The following is a 21,098-nucleotide window of genomic DNA, read 5'->3' as shown; positions in this document are numbered from 1 at the left end:
CCATGGTCCTCCAGGGCAGGCTGAATAATAACTTATTATTATTATAATTGTTACTATTATCAGGAAAGCTGATAATAACTCAGGCTTTGCCATGGGGAGCACAGCTTCTTGGAGAAGATCCACCCTGAACCCCCAGCTAGCACACTGGAAGTGAGGAAATAGGTTTTGTCACGGAATTACCAGCATGAAGTAGCGGTCAGGCTGGGCATTGTCTGCCAGCCCTGCTGCTGGGAGCTGCGAGGGGCCTCGGTGTCAATCAGCTCTGAGAACAGAGACAGAGGTGGGGGCGGCTGAGCCAGCCCTGCCGCTGGGCGCTGCCCGGAGGCTACACCCTGCAATGAGGCCCGCCCCGCAGTCCCCTTCAGATGATGAGCTGTGAAAGGCAGCACTCAGCGATCATGAAAAGAACGCGTGGGGAGAGAGGAAACACAGAAGCCCGCAGAGATGGAGTGTCTCCAGACCTTAATGGATGGTTTGAAGGAACTGGCTTTATTCCCCACGGGGACTGAGTGTTGTGGTCCTGGTGGGCGAGCGTCACCGTCGTGAGCCCGACGCAGCTGGCTGGCAGTTGGAAAGAAAGAGGCCTGAACAAAGGCGGATGTGGCCTCGCCCCATCCCGCGGGGCAGAGCAGCCGTGGGCACGTTCAGCCTGAAGCCCCGCACCACTCACAGTTCAGAGCGAGTGAACTTGAGGAGAAGCGCGGCCGCATCAGCGCCTCCAGCCCCGAGGGAGCTGGGGTGGCCGTGGCCCGGACGTCAGGTGAGGGGTGGCCTGGCCGCCCCTCCGCTTGCAGGGCCCCGTGTCGCCTGACCCCACACCCTCTCCCTCCAGGGAGGCTGGTCCAAACTGAGAAGAAGGCGTATTTTCCTGCAGCGGCTGTCCAGGCCCCAGGCTTGCCTGCCCAGGATGGGAATCTGATCTCCCCTGAGGCTCTCGTCGGGACCTACGCTCCGCTGCAGCTCGAGGTTCTGGAACGTCCGACCCAAGGTTCTGGCTCAGTGTGAGGTGGAGGTAACCTTCAGCGGGCCTGCGTTCTGGCAGCGCCCCCGGATACCGCCCGAGGTCCAGCACCGATGCCTCTCTGCTCCCTCTCGCAGACCCCGCGTGCTTACAGCGTGTCCAGCCACCAACACTCACGGCCTTTCTTCCAAGCCAGTGAAGATCCAGCATCTCCACTTGGCCCTCAACGACCACAACAAAATGCCTCCTAGCACTGGGTCCCCTTCATACGCAGAGCCCTGAAGCTTCAAGCTTGGAGTCAGGCTCCCTAGGAAGCTTTGGGTTGGGGGTTGAAGCCCCTGGGCAGACCACCCCCTGGGAATGTGCATTTTTACAGCACCATTGGGAAGAAACGGGTGTGTCCTCTCTGGGGAAGACTGAATACTGCCTGGTCGATACAAGGAAGGTCCCCAGGCTCTCATAAGCCAAGTCCCTCAAATGTTCACTAAAAATTAGCTTGTTGTGCAAGAAACTTCAGTCTGTGCCAGGAATGAACAGAATGCATTGCACTCGGGTGTATGTGTGTGTCCGAGTGTGTGTGTGCACACATATGTGTTTATGCTTGGGTCAGCGTGTTTACCATCAGAAGACAGCTGTTTCAGCAATGGTTATGAATATGACTATTTTAAAAACCAGGTTACTCAAAATAACAGACAACAAACTCTGTTAAGCACTATATACTGTCAACATATTACTTTAAAAAATCTGAGTTTTTACCATATTTGGCAATCATTTTCTACTTTTTCATCTTTCAAGATCACAAAGTATCAAGTAGAACACTTTAGTCCCATAGCTAAGAGTGGTTATGATGACCCTAGTGTATCATCAGTTACTAAAGCAGACACAATCTTTGGAGGATTATTGAAAAACATATGGTTTTTATGTTGGATTTAGGAGATGTGATTTTTTTTTGTTTCAGTTATTATATTTCAATTCCAGAATTTTTATTTGACTATTTTCACTTTTCTTTCTCCTACTGATATTTTTTATTCAGTGAGACATAATTCGCATGTTTTTATTGAATCTTCCGAGACAAGTTTTCCATTATTGCTCTGAACAAGATAATAGGAGATCTAAAGTCTTTTTCCAGTAAGTCCAGTGTCTGAGTTTCCTCAAGGGCAGTTTCTATTAACTGCTTTTTCCTCTGTTTCTTTGTGTGCCTCATACTTTGTTGACAATTGAATATTTAAAATGATGCAATGTAACAAGTCTAGAATCAGTTTTCTCTCTCCCCTCCCTCTTACTAGGTGTTAGTTTGGGGATTTTCTGCACTAATCCTGTGAGGTTTGCATTCTTGATTGTATGCGGACACTGGATTAGCTTAGAGAGCAGCTAATGACTGGATGGAGAGTCACTGATGTCCCTGAACCAGCGCCTTCCAGTGGTTGCTGAGGGCTCCTCGGTGTTGGGGCTCCCCTGCTCCGTCTAGGCGGGCAGGTGACAGCTTTGCCTCAGCCTTCTCCTTCTGTGCAAAGCCTCCAGGTGAGCCAGAGGCAGAGGTCAGGGCGTAATCAGGGCCTGCACATGTGTGCGGTCTTCTGGATTCTCAGGACTATGTTGGAGCTTTTCACATCTCCCGGCAGGCATCTTTTCCCCCAGCTTTTCCCTTTTCCCTTGAAGGCAGCTTCAATGTTAAATAATTGCTGTTGCTTGTTTTCAACAAATGTGCTAGACATAGGATTGTTTGAGCAGATTGAGCTCTAAGTCGAGTCACAGACACATCTTCAGAGTGCAGCTTTTCAGAAATTGACAGGTGGATCAAACAGTGACATTTCTTGTCGGATGGAGTTTCTGCGTTTTAGGCCAATTTTGCCCTAGTGGCTGCCAGGTTGCTGGCGTCCACCACTTCCGCAGTCGTGAGGCTGTTGGTTTTTAACACTACCTAGGAGTTGGGAAGAGGAGGATGGGAATAAATTAAAATTCCATGAAGTTTACTGTTTTTGCAAGATTTAGCCAATTTTCTTGTATCAATACTCCTCAATAGCAATGTGGGTATTGCCCCCAACGTCAGCAGCAAAGCCAGAATGACCATCAGGGTCACTGCTAGGAGCCACAACAAACCATGGTCTTCCTGGGAGTAAGAGAGAGTGGCACGCTTGTGTGTTGCTCAGCTCATAGAACAGATGGAAACTGATATCTCACAGTAGCTCCACAGTGGAAAGTCACAAGCCCTCCCCAGGAACACACGCCTGAGTCAGTTCCCAAGTCCAGGGCCAGTTGCCTAGAGAGGCCTTCTCCTTGAGCAAGGATTCCAGGGCCCATTTTGAGCTACCTTGGGAACAAGTTCCCAAGAGTTCTTCCAAAGGTCCTGTAGGTACTTCTCAGGCTCTTTCTGCAACAAGGAGAGAAATAGCTGTTCTTCTCAAAGACGGCTAGTGAGGGACTGTGTGTGGATTGTGTTAGTTGCTCAGTCGTATCTGACTGTTTGCAATCCCACAGACTGGTAGCCTACCAGGTTTCTCTCTCCATGGGATTCTCCAGAAAAGAATACTCATTGCCTTCTCCAGGGGCACTTCCCAACCCAGGGATTGAACCCTGGTCTCCTGCCTCGCAGGCAGATTCTTTACCATTTGAGCTACAGAAAAGTCTCTCTAGTGAGGGGAATCTGAGTCTAAACAGATGTAAACGGACTTGAAATGCCATTGTGGTCTTCCAGCTGTGGCGGTGGGGGGCTGAGCTGGTTCATGGATGAAATGGACCATAGAGATGCTCAGAGGGTCCATGGACCTTACTTCTTGCTCTGTCCCAGTGTGTGACTGGTGGGAGAAGCCTTGGTTGCATGAATCCAGTTACCTTGGTTCTTCTTTCTTGAAGAAAGGAAGGACCTCGTGGGGCACCTGTAACTGCTGCCCCCTCAACCAAGATGCAGAGCTACCAGGACGACCGCTCCCACCGCAGTCACCCTGGTCCCAGGAGGACTGCAGAGATCAGGGCCACCATGCAGGCTCCCCACTTGCTCACTCTGTCCTCAGCTGAAGCTGTGGGTCACGGCAGAACCATGCACTTCACTCAACAGCAGCCACAGATGCTGAGGTTCCCACCGTTGTGTTTCCTGGAGCAGATCCACCGTCTCTGGCACCAGCCTAGTGTCTTCTCCAGCGACAGCTCTGCCTGCTGACAAGGGCATTTGCTTGTTTCAGGCTATAGATTTGGCAAATGCATCCTCTCTCCAATCTTCATCAGTAGGGAGGCTCAAGACAGTCTGTCTTTACAAGACAAGCCTTGATTCTGTACTGTTTGGGGTCTTATACCTACTGTCCAAATAGATTCCGTAGGCACTTTGACTCTGGAGTCTCTGTAGAACATCCACTTATTACATCAGGTGGACCTGGAGAATAGGGTGTGCATGTGGTCATAACATCTTCCTCTTCCTCTTCTTATTGATCCCCTGATGTAAGCGTGCGTCTCTGCTCAGTTGCTCAGTCGTGTCTGACTATCTGCAGTCCTGTGGACTGTGGCCCACCAGGCTCCCCTGTCTGTGGATTTTCCAGGCAAGAATACTGGAGTGGGTTGCCATCTTCTCCTTCAGGAGATCTTCCCGACTCAGGGATTGAACCCACGTCTCCTGAATTGGCAGGCAGCTTCTTTACCACTGAGCCACCTGGGAAGCCTCTGTTGATGGATACTGATTTTAAATAAAATTTGTGTCTATGTTCATAAATGGTATTGGTAGTTTCAATCATTCTGCTATATCTTTATGCAATTTTGTTTTTGGAGTTTTACTAATTACGTGAAATTCAGAGATGAGTTACTCTTTTAAAATATTTTCTATGTTCCGGAATGCTTTAAGTGACATAGACGAGTCTTTTTCTCCTCTAGTAGATTGGCTGAAATGCAGTTTGAACGCATCTAATCTGGTGATTTTCTCTCACTGGTAGCTCTTTAATCAGTTTGCCAAATTTTTGTTTTTTTCGGTAATTGGCCTATTCAAGTTCTTCCACGTCCTCCTGGATACATTTAGTTAACTTTTTACATTTCTAAGAAATTATCTCTCCCCCCCCCTAAATTTGTAAATATGCTTCTACCGAGTAAGATGTGTCATTACCTCATAATCCTAATTCTCTCGATTTTTCCCTCGTGTGTGATGCTTCTCTCGACCCCCCATCGCCCTCCGCCTTTCATGCTTTCTCTCCCCTCTTTCTCTATCTTCCTTCCCCGTAAGAGCTTCTAAAGGTTTAACTTCAAAGAGCTGTGTCTGGACTAAGCCGTACTCTCCACCTCTTTGCTTACTGTATCTTTATTCTAACTTGCATGTTTATTGACTTCATTCCTCCTGATTTCTTTCAGTTCATTTTGTTAGTTTCCTAATATGTTTAGCGGAGTACCTAATGCCTCTATCTTCATTTTTCCTCGAAAATAACGAAATTCTTTAGAGGTGATTTTTCTTTCAACAGACTATTTCCTGTGTCCAGCTGGTTTTGGCAGAAAGCATTCTCGTTTTCAAAGCTTCTGAGGCTCTCCATCATCTGTTTCCTAACTCTTGGATCCAAGGACCGTCTTAAGTAAATTTCTTATTGTTCAAGCCCTGAAGATACTGTTGATCATCTCTGCATTATTGTTTCAAGTTTTACTGTTTCCTAATCAGATTATATCAGATTATATCAGACCAGCCAAGCTCTGACTTTTCAATTTGTGTCGAAAGGCTTTATGCGAGGCCAAGCCGTCACTGACTTTTGTCAACAGTTTCGGCAAGCAGCTCTCTGTCCGGGTCGGAGGCTGGTGTGCGAGCCGCTCGCCGAGCCGGTGTGAACGCTGTTCGTGCCTCGTGAATCTGCTTGGTTAAGTCTATTGGTGTTGGGTGCGATTTCCCCTGGTCTCTGCTTACCGTTGCTTTCGTCCTGTACTCGATCCGCGCTGTCATGAAGCGGGTGTGGGGGTGGCTCGCGGTGGGGCCAGTTTTACCGAGGCCCCTGGGTTTCTCCATCACGTGCTAGGGGCTTTCCAGAGGGTCTGCTGTGGTCCTCACAGGAGCCCCGTGCGGCAGGGACCTTGTTATAGGGAGGAGGATGGGGATCCACGTCCCGCCCTCCCTGGTCCCCAGCTTCACGGCAGGATTCCTGGTGGATCCTCGCTGTAAGCGCAGCAAGCATGGCCACCCTTCTGAGGCACAGACTGAAGAGCCTGACTTCTTCACAAAGTTTGCCTCCCATCATGAGAGTCCATCCCTCTTTATGCCCCTGAATGGCTCAGCTTTCACTGCTGAATGCCTTTGTCGAGTAACTTTTGCATAGTACATATCTTCCCGCTATTCCTAATTTGCCAGTGTTCTCATCGCTGCGTTTTCTTGAGGCCCGTGCTTCCTTTTCTGTGGCCTTGAGGCTCTGTTTCTCTGTTTCCAGCTCTAGCTTATTGGTTCACTTCTGCTCCTCTCGTGTCCACAACACTTAGTTGATCAAAACTGAAAGTCACAGTTCCTTAACGGGGAAGGTGGTCCACTCACGTTAATGGGATGGCTTACACATTGGAGTGTATCGTTTGCCGCATGTGTTACACTTTCTATGCATTTTACTTAATTTTTCTTGCAGGTTTCATAAAATTATTGTTTACTACACTTTTTTTGTCTACTGCAAATTACATTTTCCTCTAGGGGATTTATTTTCCTGAAATGGGAATCCGCGATGCTAACGATTAACGCTGTGGAGCTCCTCCTCTGCCCAGGGAGCCGACACGGTCCAGACCTGTGCTTCCCTCCTAGAATTTTCTCCCACAAATGAGACGTTTCAGTTTGCCTTTTTCCTCCACTCCTCCTCAGCCTTCTCGGTTATGCTGAGAAGTGGAAAATCTGACTTTATTAGAATGTCCGTTTTAGTTAGCAGTTGCGTTTCTGTTCCTTTTAGCCTGCAGATACACTCACATGTAAGCAGTCATACAGGAACAAGGGTGCTCAGTACAGGGTGGTCAGCAAAAGCTAATCACGAGAGACAACCTAGTGTCCGCCAGGAGGAGGCTGATGATGTGAGCCGAGGGCCGCTCGTGACACTGAACTCTGTGCAGCTGCTAAACGCAACGAGGAGGCTTTTATATCCTGCTGTGGGAACATCTTCAGTGAAGAAAGCCGAGTGCCGCACGACGCGTGTAACGCGCAGCGATTTTAGTTCCTGTGTGAGGGCTGCACGTGCTGCCCTGCTCACGGACTGTGAGCTGGCTTCTGGAAGGACGCGCGGGCGGTGAGCTGTCTCCAGCCTGCCTGCAGAGGAGCTGGTGTTAGTTCTCGTCTCAGTGTGCCAGATCCGCTCCTCTGTGTCCGACTTGGGTGTCCCTGCGTTTTCCGCAGAGGCGGCGAGCAGGTGGTGCGTGCTGTGCGACCCACGCGTCCGGAGCCTGCCTCGTTCTGTGCTGACGCGACGTTCTCTGCGTGGGCTTGGGTCCTGGTCTTGCGCAGCTGGTGTCTGGAGACGCTCTGCTGTGGCCCGTGGGAGGCCCGATCAAAGCGTGCGCTCTCAGGGCTTGTCACAATTTTGTTCTTTCCACCCCAAAGTACACCGCTTTCCCGTCCCTGTTGTTTGGGGATTCTGCGGGGACAGCCTCAGGCCCGGCCCCTGTGACCTTCCTGGGCCCTGAGCGCTCCAGGTCGGCCGTCTCCTTCCACAGCGTCGGCCCCCTATCATTTATTCCCCAGGGGTGTCTCTCCTGCTTTCTCCCGTGGAATTCGAATGGCTCGGACCCTGGTTTCCCTCCTCCCCTCCCAATCCTCAGCCTTCCTCACCTGGTCTCCCGGTTTCCTGGCTTCGCGGCTCCTGCGCTGAGGTTCGCACCTCGTGGCATGGCTGTGGCCTCCGCACCATTCAGCCCCTCTTTATTTCCTTTTGCTTTTATTTTGAAGCTCGTTCTTTCCTCTGGAAGCCTTTTGCAGGCTTGGCCCCACCGTCCTTGTCTGGGCGGGGGCATGTCCTTTCAGGTTCCCTCCCCCAGGGGTGGCCCTTTGCCCGGGTCTTCTCACCCTTGGTGTCTGTCCGGCTCCCTTAGAAGGGCGACGTGGGGATCACGCAGAGGTGGGGTGGAGGGCGGTGGAGCGCCGGCAGCTCGGGTTGGCAGGGCCCCCTGTTCACAGCACTGCCCTCTCCCCGCAGCTGGGTGGGGGCCGGGACGTCAGGACACAGTTCCGAGTCTGATGCTCCCCGGCACTGGGAGTCTTGGTTCTGCCCTCTGCCCTCCACTACCTCAGTGGCCTCTCATAGCCGTCTCCAGACCCCAACTCTGCCCACCACCCCGGACCCCCGTCCCCAGGGCCGAGCTCCCTCTGGGTCCTGAGGGCTCACAGTGCCGAGCTGACCCCACCCAGTTCATTAGAGGAGGGCAGAGGAGACACTGCCCGAGGAGCACACAGCGCCTCCACGGCCCTCCGGGGGTGCCCTCCCTGGGGCCCTCGCTGAGCGCTGTGGACCAGGGACCTGGCTGAGCCCTTCCGGCCTCATCACAGGGTCGTCAGGGCATGACTGTCAACCACCCTACCGGCTCCTGGCAGCCCCAGGCGGTGGAGGGGGACCCTGCACCCAGCTGAGTGGGCGAGGGGCGGCTTTCACAACGTGGTCCCCGTCATGCCCCGCACTCAGAGCTTTCCAGGCGGAACAGACAGGCACTTGCTGGCTCCCGTCAGGCCTCTTTGCTGGCCGTGGCCCTGAGTAAGACCACCAGGGCCGCCAAATGCATCTCGGTCGCCCTGCCAAGATGCATTTTATTACTGACCTAGAGCACAGCCCGGGTCCCTGAACAGAAGTCTTCAGCCATGCCGAGCTGATCCTTTATTGTTGCCATTAAACATTTATTAAATGTTCTGCATCCAGCCAAACCAGGGAGATGGTAACATGGGGGTGAGTGAGTGCTTTTGGCAAGTCACTCCATGAATCACCTTCTCTCTGCAGCCTGGGGTCTAGAGCGCAGCCCCTGGAGCCCTGGGATGGGTTTTTGGGCTGTAGACAGTGTTTGGAGGAGCTTGAGTCTGGAGGGGCCCAGTGTGGCCGGGAGAGGGGGCCTTCGGGGACCCTGGGTGGAGGGAGAGAAGAGTGGGGACAGGAGTCGGGAGGCAGTATGGCGGATGGAGGGCGTGCACTCAGGAGGAAGAAAGAAAGCGAAAAAGTGCCTTCATGGGCCCCTGGCAGTGGGCTGTGGGGAGGCGCTGGGACGGAGCCAGAGGCAGTGGGGGATGCGGGATGGGGTGGGAGGGAAGAGGGCCGGAGGAGGGCAGGTGGCTGTGCCGGTCACCCTGCCCCCACAGCCTGCCCCGCTGTAGCACCCGGCTCTCCCTTCTCTGCAGTCCTGCCCCGACCTCCCGAGAGGCCGCAGACAGGCAGGCTTCCAGGCCATGGACCGTACGGATCAGCCCTGTTAGGAAAGGGACCCCATGTGACTCCCTGGACCCCTCACAGCAGAGGGCATCCAGGCCAGGCCCTCTGTCTGCGGCAGAGCCCAGCGTCCCCAGCCTCCCCCAGCAGCTGCTGGCGTTCACGGGGTAGCTACCTCGGCATCAGGGCTGGGACATCTGGGCTGGAACGTACAACCCGCGTGACCCCAGGGAACGTCACCTCTGTGGTCCTGTCTCCTTCCACAGAGAGGAAAGATGCTGGGAACCCACCACAGTATGCTCTCCTGTGTCCCTGCAGACTGGGGGCCTCCAACATGGTGACCAGGTCACTTCCTGTCTCTCCTGTGTCCCTCCAGGGAGAGGGTCCTTGACTTAGTGACCAGGCCACTTCCTGTCTCTCCTGTGTCCCTGCAGACTGGGGGCCCCCAACCTGATGACCAGGCCACTTCCTGTCTCTCCTGTGTCCCTCCAGGGAGAGGGTCCTTGACTTGGTGAGCAGGCCACTTCCTGTCTCTCCTGTGTCCCTCCAGGGAGAGGGCCCCCGACATGGTAACCAGGTCACTTCCCATCTCTCCTGTGTCCCTCAGGCTGGGGGCCCCCGACGTGGTGACCAGGTCACTTCTCATCTCTTGTGTGTCCCTCCAGGGAGAGGGTCCTTGACTTGGTGACCAGACCACTTCATGTCCAGAGAGCTCCAAGCTGGCCTGGGTGGCTGACTGGACGGTGCCCAGGGACGGCCTGGCTGAGGCAAGCACAGGGCCCATCCCGGCCACGCTGTGCCGTCGTCCATGTGTATCAGGCGGGCTGCCCCGAACTCTGTGGGAGCCGGGGTCACAGTGCTGGCCCCACCACCTCCGAATACCTCAGCACCTTCTCCCTGGACAAAGCAATGGACGTGCCCGGGCTCAAACAGAGTCCAGGGAATTCAGGCCTTCCAGGGGAGCCGCTGGGGGACCATCGTGGGGACTCAGCTCCCAGCTCTGCCCTCTCACCCGGGTGGCTGGTGCGTTGTTCATGCCATCAATACCACAGCTGAGTGGGGCAGCTCCGGGCCTGGGGCTGACCCTCCAAGGCCACTCAGAGCCAGGTGGATTTAGCTTGATTTGTGCCCATGAATCACCAATGAATTATCCAACATTTGCTGACATTAAAGTGAGTTGATGGCTCACATTTTCCTGTCTAAATTCCAGCAAGATTGAGTAGGTTCTGTGTGGCCAGTTGCTTCATTTGGAATGTGTTCTGAATATTTTCTTTCTATGCAGAGGTCACAGCATCATTGAACACAATAATGCCTGGACGAACTCCCAGGGGGGATCACAGGCATCTCTCTGGTGACCGGTGGTTCCTGTCATTCTACAGAAAGACCTGGAGTCGGGCACGTCCCCCCAGGTCACCCATGGGAGCTGCCCGGGGCTGAGGGCACCTCCTTGCGGGGGAGTCAGAGTGACCCCTCCCCCTAGACGCAACAGCAGTAAAGCCATCGTTTTGCTGGGGAGGGGGTGAGCGGGTAGGTAGATTTAAAAAATAACACTTCTTACTTTAGAATCATTTTAGATTTAAAGAAACGTACAGAAAGGGCTCAGAAAGTCCCTGCCCCTCTCCACAGGTACCCCTCTGCCACGCCTCACGCCCACCGTGCACCTTGGGCGGGGAGACATGGATGCAGGCGCTCCACCGCGAACCCAGCTCCAGGCCGTATCACTTGCTTTCCATTAATGCTCCACAGAGAGGCTTCTTCCCAGCTCGATTGGGACACCATTAACCAACGACCTTGTGTGAGTTCAAGGTGTGAGGTGTGGTGGGCGGGTACACTTGTGACCCGCAAGGTCACGAGGACGCAGCCTGAGCTGGCTCCTCACCCCCGCCCCCCATGGCCTCCTCGCCCCCTCCTCCAGAGGCCCGTCCTGCTCACGCTGCCCCATCTCAGGCCCAGCCTTGCCGCCCCTTCCCCCACTGATTCCCCTCGAGTTAGGCACCCGGGAGCCCCCAGCTCATTCTTAGCAGAGCGGGCCACCTCCTCCAGGAAGCCCTCCCTGAACTCATCCATCAGGCCGGGCTAGATGCCCCTCGGGGGTGCCCCCAGGACGGCAGGGCGTCCCCAGAGCTGCTGTGACCAGGCAGCGGGACAGACAATGGACACATGGACGCTCAGCTAAACAACCAGCCTCCACGTAGGCCTGCCCGGGACAGAGGGTGTCCGCTGCCCAGTGTCCACCCTGAGGCTGGACCTGGGAAGGCAGCCTGCCGCGGCAGAGGCGACAGTGGCCACCGGGGGGCACTGTTGGCCAGCTCTCCCGAGCTCACGAGGCTGCCGCTGCGGCTCTGGGGCTCCGATTGTCTGCGAGCTGCCAGAGACGCCTGACCAGGGCTCCATGGGAGTCAAAGGCCAGGGAGCTGGAAGCTTCCAGAAACGCAGCTGGGGCCTCTCTGGGCTGCAAGCTGACTCACTGGGGCCGGTCGGCCAGGAGGCCATGAGGGGGCTTCGCGCTCCTTTCAGCGGCACCTGCCGGCCCAGACCTGCCCCTGCGTCCCCCTGAGCCCCCGCGCCATCTGCAGTCCTGAGACGCTGCCCCTGGGGGCCCTGCTTTCGAGGGGAGGGGCAGAGAGATGTCCGCCCCTCTTGCCTTCCCCGGCGCAGAGTACAGGTCGCAGGGGTCCATCCCTGGAGCAGGGTGGCCGGCCGGGCCCCCACAGTGCCTCCTCGGAGGTGGAGCTGGGTCAGAGCCCCAGTCTCCCCACTCCCCGGCTTGTCTGGGCCATCTTCCCCGGGGGGCCGTGCCCTTGACTGTGCCGCTCAGCCCCTCCCGTGGACCCCGGTCCTGGTTCACTCTGCGGCTTCTTCCCCTTTTCTCCAAGTGAAATCATGATGTCCTTTCTCTATGGGATGCCGACTTTAATTCTCCCAAACCTGGGACTCCGTCTGGCTGGCTCCTTCCTAATTATCAGCAGGGAAGTCGGCTTCCCTCCCAGGGACGCTGTGCCTCTCGGGGCCCCTCAGTGCGGGATCGAGGAGCCTGCAGCATCGCCCTTCACGTCCAGACGCCTCGTGCCTGATGCAGCCACCGCAGGGCCCGGGCGGGCGAAGCCCCTTCTGGCCACTCTGCAGCCCCAGCAGAGACAACGCTCAATCTGCAGAGAGTCAGTCCTAATGCCCCACGCTCCTCGCTGACATGGACCTCTCGGCGGGAAGGAGTCGTCACCCCAGCGTGTCCGTGTGCCAAGCGGGCTCTCTCGCCAGGACGCTGTGCCCACAAGTCTCCCATGAGCCGTTCTCTGGCCTCTTCTCTGCTGGGGCAAAGAGCTCTCAGCTCGCGGCTCCTAAAATAACCCCGTGTGGGCCGCTTGTGCTGGGCGGCTTCCTCCCAGCAGCCTTGCCTCGCTCTCCAAACGACAAACCAGGCGCGGTGCTCACTCGCTGGTGACAAAGCAGGACCCAGAGAATGCGGGTCGTCTGCCAGGGAGGAGGAGGAAGACCCGACATGACGCTGGGGAGGGCTCCCCACCTCGGGTGGACGGTGAGGGGCTCCCGGGCCCCAGCCGCTGCCTGGAGACGCCCCCGCGCAGCGCCAGCCCCTGACCTGCCCCTGCCCCCCTCTCCACCTGCAGACTGGGCCCCAAGGGCCTCGTTCCCGCTGCACGCCTCCTGAGACCCCGTCCCAGCCTGCCCCGGCGAGGGCGCCTTGTCCACAGGACACGGGTGTGGGAGATGCAGGGACCTCAGGTGTGACCAGGCTCGTCCCCGGGGGCCCTGCTGCACGGCAGGCCTGCTGTCCTTGGCGTGACCCCTCCTGCCTCCCGGCCCACGCCGCGCCCCCCGCCAGGCCCCGCGGGACCACTTTCCAAGAGTGACGATGTTTGGACAACTAGGGGGACATAGAGCATTAGACAAACAGTTTATTATTAACACTTAATACTAGTGAACTCGCTTTTTAAAAAAGTGACCCGGGATTTATTCTTATTGAGATCATTGTACTTTAAACGCTCTGGTTGTCGTGAGAACTAAATAAGCAGTGACTGAAGTGTAATAAGCACTCAGCAAAGATTGTTGGTAAAAATTCAGACTTTATGGCGGTGTGTTTTGTGTTCTTTGAATCACCTGAGATTTTCTTTGGGACAAATAACAGACTTTTATTGCTCTAGTGTTTTCCCATGGCATTCATTATTATAATTTACATTTTGCCTTCTACCGTTAATAGATAATCCTTAATAGTTTGAAATAAAATACCTATTTTGGGAATAATATAAAAAATATTTTAATCTCTTAAGCTTTCACTTGCATTTTTATGAAAATGTGTCTATCATGTGTATAATTTCAATACACATTTTGTTATTTAAACCTTAAGTTGATTATTTTTAGTTTAGCATAAAGTAGATGAATTTTGATTAAAATCTAGTGATTTTGATAAAATGTAAAGAGAAATACATGTGTGAATTGTGCCTGTGGTTTTTTAGAAAAAAACCTATATATTTATTTATCTGTGCGGGGTCTTAGTTGAGGCATGAGGGGCCTTCGGTCTTTGCTGCAGCCTGAAGGAGCTTCCATCTTGGTGTGAGTGCTCCGGTCCTCTGACCAGGGATGAAGCCCAGGCCCTGGGCTGGGAACGTGGAGTCTCGGCCCCTGGACACCAGGGAGGTCCCTGTTCTATTTAGTTACTCGGCTCCACGTCACCTGCCCGGACAGGTGAAGCTTCGTTATCTTTGATATTCTAGAGACTTTTCCTCCTTTAAAACCCACGTTTTCCGCGTGTTTGAGCTGCGCTGCTTCTCAAAGCCGGGTCGTGGGACATCGGTGTGTTTGCCGTGTGACCTGCAGCTTCAGGGATTCGTGAGAAGGGGGTGCCAGCCCCCGCCTCCTCGCCGGCTCTCCCGGCCCCGACCCTGCTCGGGATGGTCATCCCAGCCTGTTCCCTTCAGAACTTCCCCTTGTCTGTCACTGACTGCAGGCGCCCGCGTCTTGCCTTCCATCCCTGGGAGACCTGTGAGCCTGGAGCCTGGAATGACCCCTGGAGACTCCAGAGTCCAGTGGCCCGGACGTGAGGGAAAAACTGAGCAGGAGGAATGCAGAGACCACGGGGAGTGCAAGAGGGCCCGATGGGGATGGTCCAGTGGGCTGGCTGGATGGGGCTGGCCAGATGGGGCTGATGCGATAGGGCTGGTCCAGTGAGGCTGACCCAATGGGGCTGGTCCAGTGGGCTGGCCGGATAGGGCTGGCCGGATGGGGCTGGCTGGCTGGGGCAGGCCCAGTGAGGTTGATGCGATGAGGCTGGTCCAGTGGGCTGACCCGATGGGGCTGGCTGGCTGGGGCTGACCCGATGGGGCTGTCCGGATAGGGCTGACCTGATGGGGTTGGCCCAGTGAGGCTGACCTGATGGGGATGGTCCAGTGGGCTGGCCAGATGGGGCTGGCCGGATGGGGCTGATCTGATGGGGCTGATCTGATGGGGCTGGTCCAGTGGGCTGACCTGATGGGGCTGGCCCAGTGAGGCTGATCCGATGGGGCTGGTTCAGTGGGCTGACCTGATGGGGCTGGCTGGATGAGGCTGACCCGATGGGGCTGGCTGGCTGGGGCTGACCCGGTGGTGGGGGCCCGCAGGCTGGTCCAGCCGCCCCGCCCTGTCCCTGGGGCGGGGGACAGGGCCTCTCCTGAGTCTGCATTGGGTGCGGTGGGAAGGGCCTTGGCGGCTCTCTGGGTGGAGGTGAGCTCCTCTGGGCGCTCTGCCTGGTGGGGGTGGGTCTTGCTTCGAGTCAGGTATCTCCAGAGGGCCTGTTCTTTCTTGTGAGCAGTTCCCAGTTTTTCTTCAGGGGCCGTTACTTGTTAACGTGAAAAGGAAGCAAAAGCAGGTAATTCAAAGGATCTGTTTCCCGCTGGTTTCTTTGGAGATCCCAGAGCACGTGCCCTGAGGGGACCCCCCTTTTCACTCCCTCCCACCCTCCTCAGAGGCTCGCTGAACCCCTGCCTCTCTGGGGCTTCCCCGGGCCCCAGACTTGGGGGCCGGGGCAGCTGAGGTTGTGCCGGCTTGGGGAAAGCTGCCCACCCCGCCTCGTGTCTTGGGTCTGTGACTCTCCTTCCTGAGAGGGGCCCCGAAGGCCCAGGTGGTATTGGCTTGGTTATCTGGGTCTGCTTCAGGTTCCAGCCTCCCAGGACACAGGGGGCTCAGCTAGGAGTCCCTGCCCACCCTCAGAAAGCCTCTCCCGAGGTTTGAGGGGGACAGCCCTCCATCAGGTGTTCCAGGAAGTCTCAGGGGGCAGTCTTTGTGCTCGAGCAACTGGACACCATGTTCAGGGTGCTAGACACCTCCTCTGCCTGGGTTCCCAGCTGGGACAGAGCTGGGGAGGGGGCTGCCCTGTCCCCACACAGGCCTGGATTGGCATCTTCTTCCTGCGGGTCTCGCTCAGTCTTTAACCCCTGACAGGAAACGGATGGGGAGCCCATCTGGGCAAAATTCGTCCCGAGATCATCCCTCCTCCCTGACACACAGAGCCATGTAATTTGGAAGTTCATTTAGTTTGACCAATTCTTGTCCTCTCTCCATTGCTGCGAAATTAACAGGAAAAAGTTACAAATTGCTAGAAGACAGGGACTGTGGGCCATGGGCGAGTCTCCTTATGCAGGTTTGATAAGCGGAAGGCATATTAAAAATGGAAGAGGCGGCTCTAGGTAGACCAGTCGGCCTGAAATTTTAATGAGCTGCAGCTTTGGGGCAGAAGCAGTGTCTGGAGGGAGGGGAGAGCCGGGCCAGGCAGCTGAAGGCCACAGCCCTGAAGGAGGGGGTGCAGCACCCGGCTTGCTCCAAGCCCTCCACCAGCCGCCTGGGGCCACCACTCCCGGGGTTCCCTCCTCCCTGGGGGGCTCTGCGGGTGGGGCATTTGCCCAGGTCCTCTTACTCCCTGGCACACGAGAGGGAGGTGAAGTGCTCCCTTTGTAAGCAGTCGAATTCATAGACGTAACAGGAAGACGGTGCAGCACTAAACTCCTTGTCAGTGCCCTGCGGCCCTTGTGAGAGCGTGTCTGGGGGGTCAGGGTCCTCCCAGGATGGAGGCCGGCCTCTGGATCTGACTCAGCATGGCCTGTCCCTCGGGGAAGGCGCTGAGGGGCCAGCAGTGCCCACTGCACGTCCCCTCTCGTGGGGGCCCTGGCACAGAGCTGTGGCTGCCTGAGCCCCCGGAGGACAGTGGCTCTGCTCACGGCCGCTGCTCTGCCCTCGGGGGGCGGACACCCCCGGACGGTCCAGCCCGGAAGCGGCGGGGCCCCCCACGCTCCTCCCCCAGGTGTTGCCCAGTGCTGCTCCGCGTTCCTACCTGCGCGTGACGCTGCCTGGGGCGAGGCAGACACGCAGAGTGAGGTGTGGGGAGGACCCGTCAGGGGCTGAAAGGTGGCCACCCGGCCGTGCTGAGTGAGCCGCCTGACTGTGCCCCTGCATCAGAGACTGGGCCTGCGGTTGCTGTGGAGGCCATCCCTCCCTGGGTCCTGTAGCCCCGCAGCCGTGCGGGCCCTGCGGTCCTGTCACCATGGGTCCTTCTGCCCCTCAGTCCACATGGCGGGGCTCCTGCATCCCCTCCTTGGGGTGGGGGTCTCCACCACCTGCCTGGAGGGAGTGAGCCCCGCCTGGCCCATCTGACTCCTGAGCACCTCCTCACCACCTCCTTGCCGGGGTGACCGCCTCTGTCTCTTCATCAGCGTGAGTCCCTCAGGGGGACGATACCGTCCACCCCTCGGGTGGGGAAGGGCGCTGTCCACGCCTCGGGTGGAGAAGGGCGCCGTCCACCCCCTTGGGTGGGGAAGGATGCCACCCACCCCTTGACCCTCGGGGCCCCTCTGGTCCCTAACGCTGCCCTGTTGGGGGCACCAGGGGCTGACATCGGCACTCCGGGGAGATGTGGGACAGTGGAGAGGGGTAGCCCAGCCCGCGCTGGGAGGGGCTTGCCTGCTGTAGGGTCAACAGAGCGCAGGTGTGCAGTGGGAGGGTGGGGAGGTGGTCAGTGGAAGTGGAGGCTGTGTGGATGGGGGACGCAGGGCGCATCCATTTCCTGGATGCTCAGAAGGTGTGGGAAGTCAGACTTGGTGGGACGGATGTTTGTGTGGGGACCAAGGGGACCCCAGGATTCTGTGGTTAGTACCCAGGGACTGGTAGCTGTCTACTGGCCTGGGGAGGTGTGGGCAGGGCAGTGGGGCTGGGCTGGGGAAAGTAAGGGCTCTGTTGAAACACGGTGTGTGAAGGCCAGCTCACGTGCCATCTGGCCAGGGCCCCGTGGTGCCCAGGTATTTGGTTGAACCTGGTCCTGGGTGTGTCTGAGGGTGTGCTGGGAAGAGATTAGCATCTGAACCAGAGGACGGAGTGAAGTGGACGCCTGGCCAGTGTGGAGGCCTCGTCCTGCCTGCGAAGCCTGAGCAGAACAGCTGGGTGGCAGGAGGGTTTGCCCTGTCTGCCTGGCTGGTCTGGAACAGGGAGGCTTCTTCTTCCCCATGGCTTGGAACCTAGGCCACCCATGTGCTGAACCCGCTCACAGATGGCAGGTGCTGGGCTTCTCAATCCCACAGTCAGTGAGCCCGTTCCTTGTAGCAATTCACAGATCCGTGTATATGTATGTATGTATGTATGTATGTATGCCTTGCTTCTCTGCAGAGCCCTGACTGGTCTAACATGTGTGTATTAGGTGCACATGGGCATCGACTGGACCTCCCAGCAGAGACAGCCAGAGGCTTGGGGTCACCTGAGGGTCTCTGGAGACGCCTGGGGTGGGCAGCATCAGGCGACGGGGCCAGGCTGACGGGACTCACTGATCATTCGGGAGGTCGGCCAGGTGCACGGAGGTTCGGTCTCTGTCTGCAGCCCCGAGTTCTGCGGTCTGGATGAGGAGGGTACTGGGAGGAGGTGGACAGGGTGAGGGAGTTCTCCCACCTGGCGCCTTCCCAGGAGCCACAGGAGGAGCCCTGGGCACGGCCCTCCGTGCCTGCTGACGCTCACGTCCACAGAAGCTGTGCGCCCAAGCTGGCATTTGGCCCCGAGGGGCTGGCACCCACAGGGCACTGGCCTTGTCTGTTCCGAAATCCGTGGCCGAGCGGGTGCATGTCGGGTGCGACCCCAAGAGCCTCACAGCCCTTCCTCCTGGGCCGTCCACGCCTGCGGGGCTGGGATCCCCCGGTCTCAGACCCAGTTCTTGGGGCCCTCCGTCTGCTCCGGCTCCCTGTCCTCCCAGTCCGCTTCCAAGTCCTCCGGACCCGCCCCTGGCTGCTTGTGGGGCTGCCTCCTCGCACGCCTCCCTCCTGTGGACACTCGGGGTCCATGTTCCAGGTGTCCCTTTGGGAGCACTGCAGGGGGGTCGCCTGAGCTCTTCTGTCTGTGTTCCAGGCTTCTCTCGGCATCTCTGCTTCCCCACAGAGGCAGGCACGCTCATGGTGAATGGGCCCCTGACCAGATGGACGTGAAGGCCGGACGGCTCTCCCCTCCCCTGCTCCTCGATGCTCACGACACCGGAGAGGCCCAGGCACATCCTGTGGAAAACACACCCACCAACTTGGTCTAACCACACGCTTGCCAAACACCCTGACCCCACGCTCTCTTCTCTGGGAAAACTCGCTCGTGGCCAGGAACAGGGCAGGGACCTGCGGCCCTGACTGTGGGCTTCTCTTTGGATCCTGTTCCTCGCCTGCAGGGACCAGGCACGCAGGTGTCTGGGGACCTCACGGCCTGGGATTCTGATCAAAGAGCTCAGTGGACCTAAAACCACGGAGTAACCAGACAGGCTCCTCAAACCATCCCTCCCTGCCTGGCCCCTGCCTGGCGGGGTTTCAGGCTGGGACCCTCCTCCCTGGGGGGCCCTGGCTCAAGCGCCCAGCAGACCCTCACCTGCCCCCGGCGTTGGAGCTGATCAAAAGCAAGGCAGAGCGAGGCATCCTGCAATTACAAGGTTGAAGAGCACAGCTGCAGGCGCCTACAGACAAGGGCCGCGCTTTGATGAATGATTCACGAGGTTTGTGAGGAAGGAGAGGTAACAAGTGCCCTCCCCGCGAGGGTCTTGCTTGATGCAGTGGTGGCTGGAGGAGACAGGGCCGCGGGTCAGGTCCTGGGGCCTCTGTGTGGGGAGGGGGGCTTCTGGGCTTGCGGGGCAGCAGGGCCTGCCCAGGTCCCTCTCAGGCAGAGAGGCCCGTGTGTGGTGAGCCCTGGAGTCAGGACATGGTGCCACCAGGCTCGGTGCCCGTGGTGTCCAGCGTGACACACTAAGGTTGTCAGCGCCTGGGGACCCCCCTCCTGCCTCTGGTCCCCCATGTCCAGATGCCTGGGTCCTGGTGGCCACGCCCTCAGGCGAGCAAGAGGAATCCCTGACTCTGGGAGAATGCAGTGAAAATCTGCACTTAAGGATGTTTCTCTTTTTAATCACGTTTACCCGTATTAAACGTTTAGTCTAAGTGTTGCAAGTTATGAAAGGAAGTGATGCTTTTGTGCAGGTGGGCCCTCGGTTGTCTTTGGCTCTGGGCAGGCGAGGGCAGACTCTTGAGTTGTGCCAACCACACACGTTCTAGTGGCTTCTGCAGACGTTTTGATCAGAAAGAAGCGGCCTTTGTCTCCCTCGTCCAAGAAGCAGGATGGTGTCTTGCCTTCTGGACCAGGATGGGGCTTGTCCCTACCCTGGTCTGTGTGTCCGGAGCCTCTGAGGAAATCCCCCGAGCACTGAAGGTCAGGCCCTGGTGGTTTGTCTTTCACGGGTACGGCCCGACACCTGGTCCAGCCCTCCTGGCCTGGAAGCCTGGAGCCGCCCCAGGCAGGCGGGGACTTACAGTCGGATCTGAGTCTCGGAGGCACTGCCGTCGTGTGAGAATGAAAGCTACGCAGGCCGTGTCCCTCCCTGCTGACCCTTGAAACCAGAACCTGGGACGGGTCAGAGGTGGGAGACGGGCAGAAAGAAGTTCCCGATGGGACAGTTTCCAGCCTGCGTGGACGACCCCTTCCAGGAGACCGAGCTCCATTCCCATCACGTGGACCCCGTGCACCCTGCGCGGGTTTTGGTGACCGCTTCAGAAGGAGAGGGCGAGGAGAAAGGGAGGAGCCTGCGGGGCTCCAGGGCAGCGGGGCCGCATCCTGCTTCCCGGCACTGCCCAGACCCGGGAGGCTGGCTGAGCCCCAGGGGAGGGAACCAGGGGTGCGGACTGAAGCCGACGTCCCCGTCACCCTGCCGGGCTCTGCAGTCAGGAGAGGCCCCAGGGTGCAGCTGGATGGCAGGAACCATGTCGTCGTGGTCTCTGCTTTATTCCCTTGTCATTCTAGCGGCTACAGAGCACTGAAGGTCAGTCCCCGGTGATTTGTGGGGGACACCGCGTGCTTCCCCTAAACCTCTTCTTTGCTTCCACGTCTGCTCAGTGAAATGGAAGACAGTCCCTTCTCAGCTGGAACTGCCCACCCTGGAGCCACGTGGACCAGCCGGGGTCTCTGGTCCTTCACGCCCACGTCACCTGGGGACTGGTAAGGAACACGGACTCTCTCTGCCAACCAGCCAGCATCCCGTGTTTTGCCTCCCTGGCCCTGGGGAGACTCCGGGCCGGCTGGAACCACTAATACCCACATGGGTTATGCCTCCATCGCCCACCAAGCTGGGCCGTCTGACGGGCAGTGGGGAGGGCAGTGTGCTCTTGGCTTTCAGGGCTTGGACGCCTCAGTGGCCGCTCGTGGAAGGCCCTGTCCAGCCTCCATGTGGACATCAACCTTCTTTCCTCTGAGCACCGCTGCTGTCTCCAGCTGTAATTACTCCCTCACCTTTCTCCCCATAGTTATTCCAAAACCTGTTTCCTCTTATTTCCCAA

Source organism: Bos javanicus, chromosome 5, assembly GCF_032452875.1.
Source record: "Bos javanicus breed banteng chromosome 5, ARS-OSU_banteng_1.0, whole genome shotgun sequence".
Lineage (NCBI taxonomy): Eukaryota > Metazoa > Chordata > Mammalia > Artiodactyla > Bovidae > Bos > Bos javanicus.
The sequence above is the reverse complement of the archived record's forward strand: the minus strand, read 5'-3'. Positions refer to the sequence as shown.